Source organism: Pongo pygmaeus, chromosome 2 (assembly GCF_028885625.2).
Source record: "Pongo pygmaeus isolate AG05252 chromosome 2, NHGRI_mPonPyg2-v2.0_pri, whole genome shotgun sequence".
In the NCBI taxonomy this organism is placed as follows: Eukaryota; Metazoa; Chordata; class Mammalia; order Primates; family Hominidae; genus Pongo; species Pongo pygmaeus.
The window spans coordinates 207637771-207647174 of record NC_085930.1 but is presented as its reverse complement, the minus strand read 5'-3'; positions in this window follow the sequence as shown (position 1 = coordinate 207647174).

Genomic DNA, 9404 nt, shown 5'->3' with positions numbered 1-9404 from the left:
TGTGACAGAATGGTGTACAGCTCCACTCTGCAGTTCAGGATGCCACCTCTCTGGCACCCAAGAGCACTTTCATGTCACCAGCTCAGGACTCATCCCTACTGACTGTCCCGGGGACAAACAGGCACCAGACACTTCAGCTCCTATGGGTCAGTGTTAAAGATCAAACTCTGGACTAACCCTCACTCATGGGCATTCCTCATGAGGAGTGAACAGAAATCTCAAACCAGTGAGGTGGAAAGGAGAGAGGACAGGGCTACCGGCTGGCTGGGAAAAGACCAGAGGATTTCTACAGCAACAATTGCTTTTGGATGGAAGCCAGCCCAGGCTTGGGCTGTCCATGGGGGAATGCTGAAGAGGTGTTTATGATGTTGATGGGGTTGAGGAAGAGAAAACTGAGGATCATAAGGAGAAGGACCTCTAACGAAAGGCGAGAATGACTGAGTTTGTTTTCTCCAAGGCCACAAAGGAGATAAAGACAGGCCCTTCCAGAATGTGCTGTGCTCCCTTAGCACAAGGTCCCCTTTCTCAAGGCGATGGGGGCAAAGGGACATCATGCCTCCAAGGTGAGTCTCAGACGAGGGCCTCTGCCTGCTCTGGATGATGGCTTAATAGAGGCTAAGCTAGTTTAATTAAATTGTGCCATATCCAGGTGCCCAGCATAATTTTCAAGTGATATGAACATCAGAACCCTTGTTTCTGGATAGGTTATCTAGAGATGCCTCCTGGCATTCACAGGCAGCCAGTTTCTTCCTGAGGAATTTCCACTAGTCTCTTCTCCAGGAATAAATCTTGGTTCTTAAGGCAGTGTCAGTGAGTTCAAGGTGTAGCTTGACTCCAGCTTTCATATCACCAAGCAAAGTGCCCTAGCTGTAGGCAAAGGCTGGAGATTTGCAGAGCCTTTTCTGGGACCCTAAAACTAGGATGGTTGCAGTGGTCTGGAATCTCTGGAGTCTTCGCTGCTTCACGAACCCGAGGACTAGGTTTGAGGGGGGACGAGGTGGCACTGAGGGAGAACAGAAGCTCACGTCCTCGGGATAAGCCTTAGCTGCTCTCTGACCCACTTCTCCTTCCTCATCCACCCTTTCTTTCTGTGGCAGCCTCCCACCTCCTCTGCCATCCGTCTTCATGCCAAACACATTTAAACAATTTGGGGTGGAATAGTATTTGTTAGTTTCGGGCTCTGATTCTCCATGGGTGTGATCTTCAACCCAACAGAAAAGATAACAGTAAAATACCTCATTCAGATTTACTTCAAAATAATATGAAATGGGGAAGTGGGTGGGGTTACCATTGCAGCAGGCTTGGCTCTGAGTTGATAATTGCTAGAGCTGGGTGATGGTGTTATTCACAACAGCCAAAAGCTGGAAGCCACGTAAGTATCCGTCGACAGATGAATGGATAAACACAATGTGGTGTGCACAGTGGAACACTCTTTAGCCTTAGAGAGGAGGGAAATTCCAACACGTGCTGCAGCATGGACGCAACTCGAGGGCATTGCGCTAAGTGAAATACGCCAGTCACAAAAGGACAAATACTGTATGATTCCACTCACAGGAAGTAGTTAGAGTAGTCAAATTCCTGGAGACAGAAAGTAGAATGGTGGTTGCCAGGGGCTGGGGAGGGAGGAAGGGGGATGTGTTGTTTAATGGGTGTAGAGTTTCAGCTTTACAAGATAAAAATAGTTCTGGAGATGGTTGCAGAACAATGTGAGTGCAATTAACACTACTGAACCATATCCCTAAAATGGGTAAGATGGTATATTTTATATCTATTTTACCTCAATTAAAAATTTTAGGCCGGGTGCGGTGACTCACGACTGTAATCCCAGCACTTCGGGAGGACGAGGTGGGTGGATCACTTGAGACTAGGGGTTCAGGACCAGCCTGGCCAACATGGTGAAACCCCATCTCTTCTAAAAATACAAAAATTAGCCAGCTGTGATAGGCACCTGTAATCCCAGCTACTTGGGAGGCTGAGGCAGGAGAATCGCTGGAACCTGGGAGACAGAGGCTGCAGTGAGCCGAGAAGATCACGCCACTGCACTCCAGCCCAGGCGACACAGGGAGACTCTGTCTCAAAAAACAAACAAAACAACTCTGAGGTAGTGATTCAGGGACTACCTGACTGTAGAGATCGGAAAACCTGAATAGAATGTGAAGACACGGGGATTCTGGGACAGCAGCAGCTTAACGTGTCTGCCTTCCCTCCACATAACATGCCACTCCAGCCGCTACCCACCACCTCTTCCAAGCCACCTTGTTACTGGGGCCAGCACGTAGGCAAGAGCCTGAAGGAAATATGCTGAGTGGTGAAGCGGGGCTTCCTCCCCTATAAGAGAGCCTGGACGAGATTCTAAGGGAAGTACGGCTCGGGCCACATACACATACTTGTCTCCCCAGCCCCCAGAAAGCTAAGGAGGAACTGAACAGGTGAGCTGTGAGACCCAGGGGCAGCCCCTCTTGCTCAATAGGGAATGCCTACTGGTCTGCTTGCTCTTACCTGGACCTCCAAGGACCAACAGCACCGAGGCCCCTCCACAACCTGTGGTTTTCTAGCTGCTGAGTCACGGGGTCAGGCAAAGAAAGGAAACAACATACCAAGGAGGCCGAAGGCACAAAGGGAGGAATGCACCAAAATTCCAGAACAGGCTTCCAGGGAGACAGAGCACAGTACAACAACAGCAACAGAAGTACCAAAATTCCAGAACAGGCTTCCGCAGAGCTTCCAGGGAGACAGAGCACAGTGCAACAACAACAGCAGCAGAATAACTACCAAAATTCCAGAACGGGCTTCCAGGGAAACAGAGCACAGTGTAACAACAACAGCAGCAGAATAACTACCAAAATTCCAGAACGGGCTTCCAGGGAAACAGAGCACAGTGTAACAACAACAACAGCAGAACTACCAAAATTCCAGAATGGGCTTCCGCAGAGCTTCCAGGGAGACAGAGCGCAGTGCAACAACAACAACAGCAGAAGAACTCAAGGAAAATGGCCTGAAACTTCAAAACATTCTTTTTTTTTTTTTCTTTTTTTTGAGACGGAGTCTCACTCTGTTTCCCAGGCTGGAGTGCAGTGGCTCGCTCTCGGCTCACTGCAGCCTCCGCCTCCTGGGTTCAAGTGATTCTCCTGCCTCAGCCTCCTGAGTGGCTGGTATTACAGGCATGTGCCACCACACCTGGTTGATTTTGTATCTTTAGTAGAGATGGGTTTTCACCATGTTGGCCAGGCTGGTCTTGAACTCCTGACCTCAAGTGATCCACCTGCCTCGGCCTCCCAAAGCGCTGGGATTACAGGCGTGAGCCACCGTGCCCGGCCAAAACATTCTTATTTAACCAAAAAGTGAAATGGATAATTTAAGTGGAAAGAGAGCCAGAGATGAGGCTTGAATTCGTGGCTTGACTAATGAATGTGAGGAATACTGCAAACCACAGAGCAAAATGCAGACGGGTAGAAACTGTCAGGGAAAATGGGAGCCATTTGCAGGGCAGATTTAGGAGACCTAACAGGGGACCAATAACTGAATTGCAGAGGACAACAGGGACAAAATGACAGCGGCCTAACAGATACAGACTCCTGGGTTATAAAGACTGCAGCCTTGGAATTCTGTACCTAGCCAAGCCATCATTCACCCACAGGAGTGAAACACACACACACACACACACACATATGCAAGGATTCAAAAATTACATCACTCACATGCACTCTCTAAAGAAAAGAGTTTTAAAGACCTCAACCAAAATAAGCCCGGTGCAGTGGCTCACGCCTTGTAATCCCAGGACTTTGGGAGGCCAAGGCGGGTGGATCACTTAGGTCATCTCAGAAAAAAAGGAAAAAAAGACTTCAACCAAAATCCAATGAATTCTAACAGAGAAGAAAAGAGGAAACAGAACTGAATGATAAATCATGCTTAACTATATATGTGTATATATACATACATATTTAACCATATATACCCATATATGTGTGTGTATATATGTATTTATGTATGTATTGATATATACATATGTATTATTAAATATAAATGGATAATGACAGACTGTCTGGAAATGTGTAACACTGAACAAGGATTTTTTTTTAAATTATTATTATTATTATACTTTAGGTTTTATGGTACATGTGCACAATGTGCAGGTAAGTTACATAAGTATACATGTGCCATGCTTAAAATAGAAGTCAAATACTGCAAAGGAAATTCTCAACCTCCCGAGTAGCTGGGATTACAGGCATGCGCCACCACACCTGGCTGATTTTGTATTTTTAGTAGAGATGGGATTTAGAAAGAAAAGTGCTAAGCAGTTTCAGCTGCACCTAGAAGCTGGCGACAGGGCATGGGGAGTAAAAGCATCCCATAGACTAATTGGGGTGACAGGAAGAAAATTGGGAAAGTAACGGTATTCTGAATATCTCATCGGTGGAGGAAAGAAGCACCTGAAGGGGAGGAATAGTCAGAGAATAGGGTGTCTAAGTGGAGAAATCATATCTCGTATCCCTAGAATACTAAAGAAATACAGTTTGATTATGAACACCAGGAAAGGAAAGTGATATAACCATTCACGGAATGAAAATGTCCACATTAATAAGGGTGGAAAGCAACCTGAGCAAGCCACTAAAATTAAGAAAAAAAATCATTAGAAACATAAGCTGGAAGGAATAAAATGAAATACAACAGTTGTACACTAAATGTGAATGGACTGAATTCTCTCTTTAAAACACAGAATATAGACTGGGCTAAAAAACCAAAAATCTATCTTTTTTTTCTGAGACGGAGTCTCATGCTGTCGCCCAGGCTGGAACGCCCAGGCTGCCACCACGCAGCACAGCCACAAAAATCTATCTTAATCCTGTTTATAAGAAGCAGACTTTAAATGGACAAAGGAAAGTTTAAAGTCCAGGAATAGATCCATGTAGATGGGAAATTTTACTACATGGTAAGAGTGCCATTTCACATTATTGGGAAATAGATGAGTATTTCCACAAAGAATGCTGGGACAATCAGATATTCATTTAGAAAAAAGCAAATTTGGATTAAAAAGAAATCACCTGGGCCAGACGCGGTGTCTCACGCCTGTAATCCCAGCACTTTGGGAGAACGAGGCAGGTGGATCACCTGAGATCAGGAGTTCTAGACCAGCCTGGCCAACATGGTGAAACCCCATCTCTACTAAAAATACAAAAGTTAGCCTGGCATGGTGACGCACGCCTGTAATCCCAGCTACTCAGGAGGCTGAGACAAGAGAATCACTTGAACCCAGGAGGTGGAGGTTGCAGTGAGCCCAGGTGGCGCCACTGCACTCCAGCCTGGGTGACAGAGCGAGACTCCAGCTCTAAAAAAATAAAAATAAAAATAAAGAAATCACATGAAGCAAAATAGACACACTCAAGAAAATTAAAAGACAAGCAACAGATTCAGAGAAAATGTTTCCCACATATATTTATTAATAATAGACAAAAAAGTAATAGCTATAATGTGTAAAGATACCCTACAAATCAATAAGAAAAAGGCAAGCTACCAAATATAGCAATGGGCAAATAATATGTACATTTCACAGAAGAGAAAAGCCAAATGGCCAACAAACCCATAAAATGATGTTCAACCTCACTTGGAATAAATGGGGAAAAGCACATTAAGGCAATGCCTTTTTTCTCTCATTGGATCGACAAAAATGTTAAAGATTTATAATATCAAGTGATGGCAAGGGTTTGGGGGAGTATAAATACAATCTCTCTAGAAGTCAATTTGACATCTAATATAATTGTTTTGCTTAAATCTAATACAACCTTAAATGTGCCTTTCTTTTGACTCAGAAGTTCTACTTCTTCTCTTTATTCTAGAAGAAGGCATGTGCAAGAAGCAATGTGCAGGATGCTTAGTGCAGCATTGCTGTAAGAAAACACTGGAAAAGCCGGGCGCAGTGGCTCACGCCTGTAATCCCAGCACTTTGGGAGGCCAAGCTGGATGGATCACAAGGTCAGGAGATCAAGATCATCCTGGCCAACACGGTGAAACCCCGTTTCTACAAAAAAATACAAAAATGAGCTGGCATGGTGGTGCGTGCCTGTAATCCCAGCTACTCGGGGAGGCTGAGGCAGGATTACTTGCACCAGGGAGTTGGCGGTTGCAGTGAGCTGAGATCGCTCCACTGCACTCCAGCCTGGCGACAGAGCAAGACTCCATCTAATAAAAAAAAAATAGAAAAGAAAAGGCAAGACTGGAAAAAGCTAATGTCCACCAATAAAGAAGTGGTTAAATAAATCTTGACACATATAAACGATGGTATCTTGCAGCTGTTAGAATCAGATACGATATATCTAATACATAGAAAGATAAAAAAGATATCTTTGACATATTGTACAGGGAAAGAATCAAGCTGCAGAATAATTTATACCATATACCACTTTTGTAAAAAACAAACTAACAAACCCACAAAACTATATTATACCTGAATTTTATAGGTATGTAAATGGGGAGAGGATTGGGATTGGGGCTAAGCAAAAGGAACTTTAGCTTTATTTATATTGTCTGAGTGTTTTGCAGTAAGAATGTAATCATGAATTATATATGTGGAAATAAAATGTATGTTTAACCCATAGCAAGAAGAAAGACCTTCATGCTTTGAAGGGCAAATACATTCATTCACAGTCGGGTGTTAAATACCCACTGTAGGCCAGTTGCTGTTGGAGAGAAAAAAATGAATGCTGCCAGCTGAGTCCTGGAGGCTCTCTCTGTCTAGTAGAGGAGACAAGACTTGTAAACCAGTAAGTGAAATATGTCAGCAAAATATGATCTGCGCCATAGGAGGCATACAAACAAATGCTGTGGAACTTGTGAGAGATTAGTTCCTGGGGAGAAAAAAGGGTAGGAGAAAGAAGCAAGAAAGCCTTCATAGACAAAGTAGCGTGTGAGTTTGTGTGTGTGTGTGGGGGGTGTGTGTGTGTGTGTGGGTGTGCGTGTGTGTGTATGTGCAGTGTCATGTGCAGTATGTTGTGTGTGTAGTGTGGTGTGTGTATACAGTGTATATGTGGTATGTGCACATATGCATGTGATCTGTGTGTTGTATGCTGTGTGCATGCGTGTGTGGTGTGTGTGCAGTGTATATGTGGCATGTGCACATGTATGTGGCCATGTGTTGTGTGTGGTGTGTGCATGTGTGTGGTTTGTGTACAGTGTATATGTGACATGTGCACATGTGTATGTGGTCTGTGTGTTGTGTGTGGTTTGTGTACAGTGTATATGTGACATGTGCACATGTGTATGTGGTCTGTGTGTTGTGTGTGGTGTGTGTGCAGTGTTCATGTGACATGTGCACATGTGTATGTGGTCTGTGTGTTGTGTGTGGTTTGTGTGCAGTGTTCATGTGACATGTGCACATGTGTATGTGGTCGTGTGTTGTGTGTGGTGTGTGTGCAGTGTATATGTGACATGTGCATGTGTGTATGCCTGTGTTCCCACATACACATGTGGGCAGAGGCTGAAAGGAAGTGGCTGAAAGAAAGCCCTCAGTGGGGCACATGTGAACAGCACAGATGAGGTGAATTTGGGCACGTGGGTGAGCAGTGAGCACATGGGTTTGACTAGCCTGATCGGGGAGGGTGGGTTGGAGACACAAGTGAGCGACAAAAGTAGAAAGACATGCCGAGGTAAAAGTACTCATTCATTGAGTGAGCATTTCCTGGGTGCCAATTGTGCCCCAGGCCCTGTCTCCTCCTCAAGAACTTCACTGTCTAATGGGGAGCAGGGAGAAGTTGTTTGGGGGTAAATATATAATTTTATATTTTAAAATAACTGCAATACCACATGCATGCCTGACTACAGAATAAAAATGGCCAGGCTGAGAGGTTTGGATTTCATTTCTGAGGTGACAGGGAGCCCCAGAAGGTGTTTGAGCGGAGAAGTGACACGCTCTGTTTTAGGAATCTCACCATGGCACTGTGAGTGGGGTGGATTCTCAAGGCAGGGAGCTGAACAGGGTGGCTGCAACAGGTCTAGCCAGAGGAGGTTGAGAAAATGGTCTGGCCAGGAGGTAATAGGAGCCTACGTAGGGGAGTGAAGAGGAGAGAGAATGGGAAACAACAGATCTGAGCACTATTGTAACGGGAAGATCGTCAGGATTTGGTGAGTTTGGTCTTGAATATATTGTCTTTGAAGTATTTTTGGAACACCCGAGCAGGGGTGCGTCACAGGAAGTTGGATAAAAGGATCCGAGGAAGGCCAGCTGGCTGGAGATAATGGCAGATCCAGGAGTCCTGGCTTGTGGTGGAGGACAAAGTGTGTGAGAGATCAGTCAAGGAGAACGTTGATGGGATGAGAAGAGGAAAGAAGGTCACTCTGGAGTCTCTCAGGATCCAACAGAACAGGAACAGACCTAGGGAAAGAGGCCAGGATTTCATTTCCCCAGGACAGTCACAGAAGAGTCAACAGAGGATTCGGTTCTGGCACCTCCACCCCAAACTTGGGCTCCTATCTTCCAAGGGCAGGAGGGCCCTCTGATTCTGTTTGTGCAGCTGGCACTGGCCACGCAGAGCTGCCTCTGGGAGTTGACTGGGTGAGGCAGAAACAAGAAGACAGGGTCTCAACTACAGCGTGGAGGTGGGTGGATGCACCTGGACACTCAGGATATCAGGGCTTCTAACAGCATCAACGGACTCATGGCAGCCTCTGACTGGCTTAGGGTGGTCATGTCCACGGTGGTGGTGCTCTGCCCCTTTGCCTTCACAGTGTTTTTTGCTGGCTTCTTCCCAATAGTTTCCTTTGAGACGCAAATTCTCCAGGCCACAGAAGAGGACAGAAGGAGCAGACACGTCCTCCGGCCTGTGCGTGAACGCAGGACTTTGGTTCACCCGTGGTGAGAAGCAGGCATCTTGTACAACCCTGGATTAAAGGCTCCTTCAATATAGATTTTTGTCTTTATGTCACTCAGATGTCATTTTTCCATAAATAAAGGGCAAGCTGAGTCTAGCCTTCAAGGACTCTACGATTTGGCTCCATATTGCTGAGCTGTGCCTGTTAGCTTCAATGTGTGCCTCCTGATCCACCCTCCACCCTCTGCCATCCTGCCCTCCACCCGAGAGGCTGACCTAGAGCGGCTCCCTGGCTTCTGCTGGGCTCAGCCAAAGGGAAGCTCTAGGACACCTGAGGAAGTGAGGACTGTGAGGCTGCGGGATCTCAGTGTGGATCCTGGTTTTATGGACTAAGCTTGCAGCGTTACCAGCCCACAATTACGAACAAAATGTTAGATACGAAAGCGAATCTCTATTTAGAGTGAGAAAAGAAATGGTGACAAATCACACTTTTTAAAAAGCTTACAAACAACACAGATATCACAAAATGTAGAAAAATAACGATATTTTTCTTAATTGCCTAGAAAACTCTACAATACCCTTTTCCCATATCTTCCTGCTGCA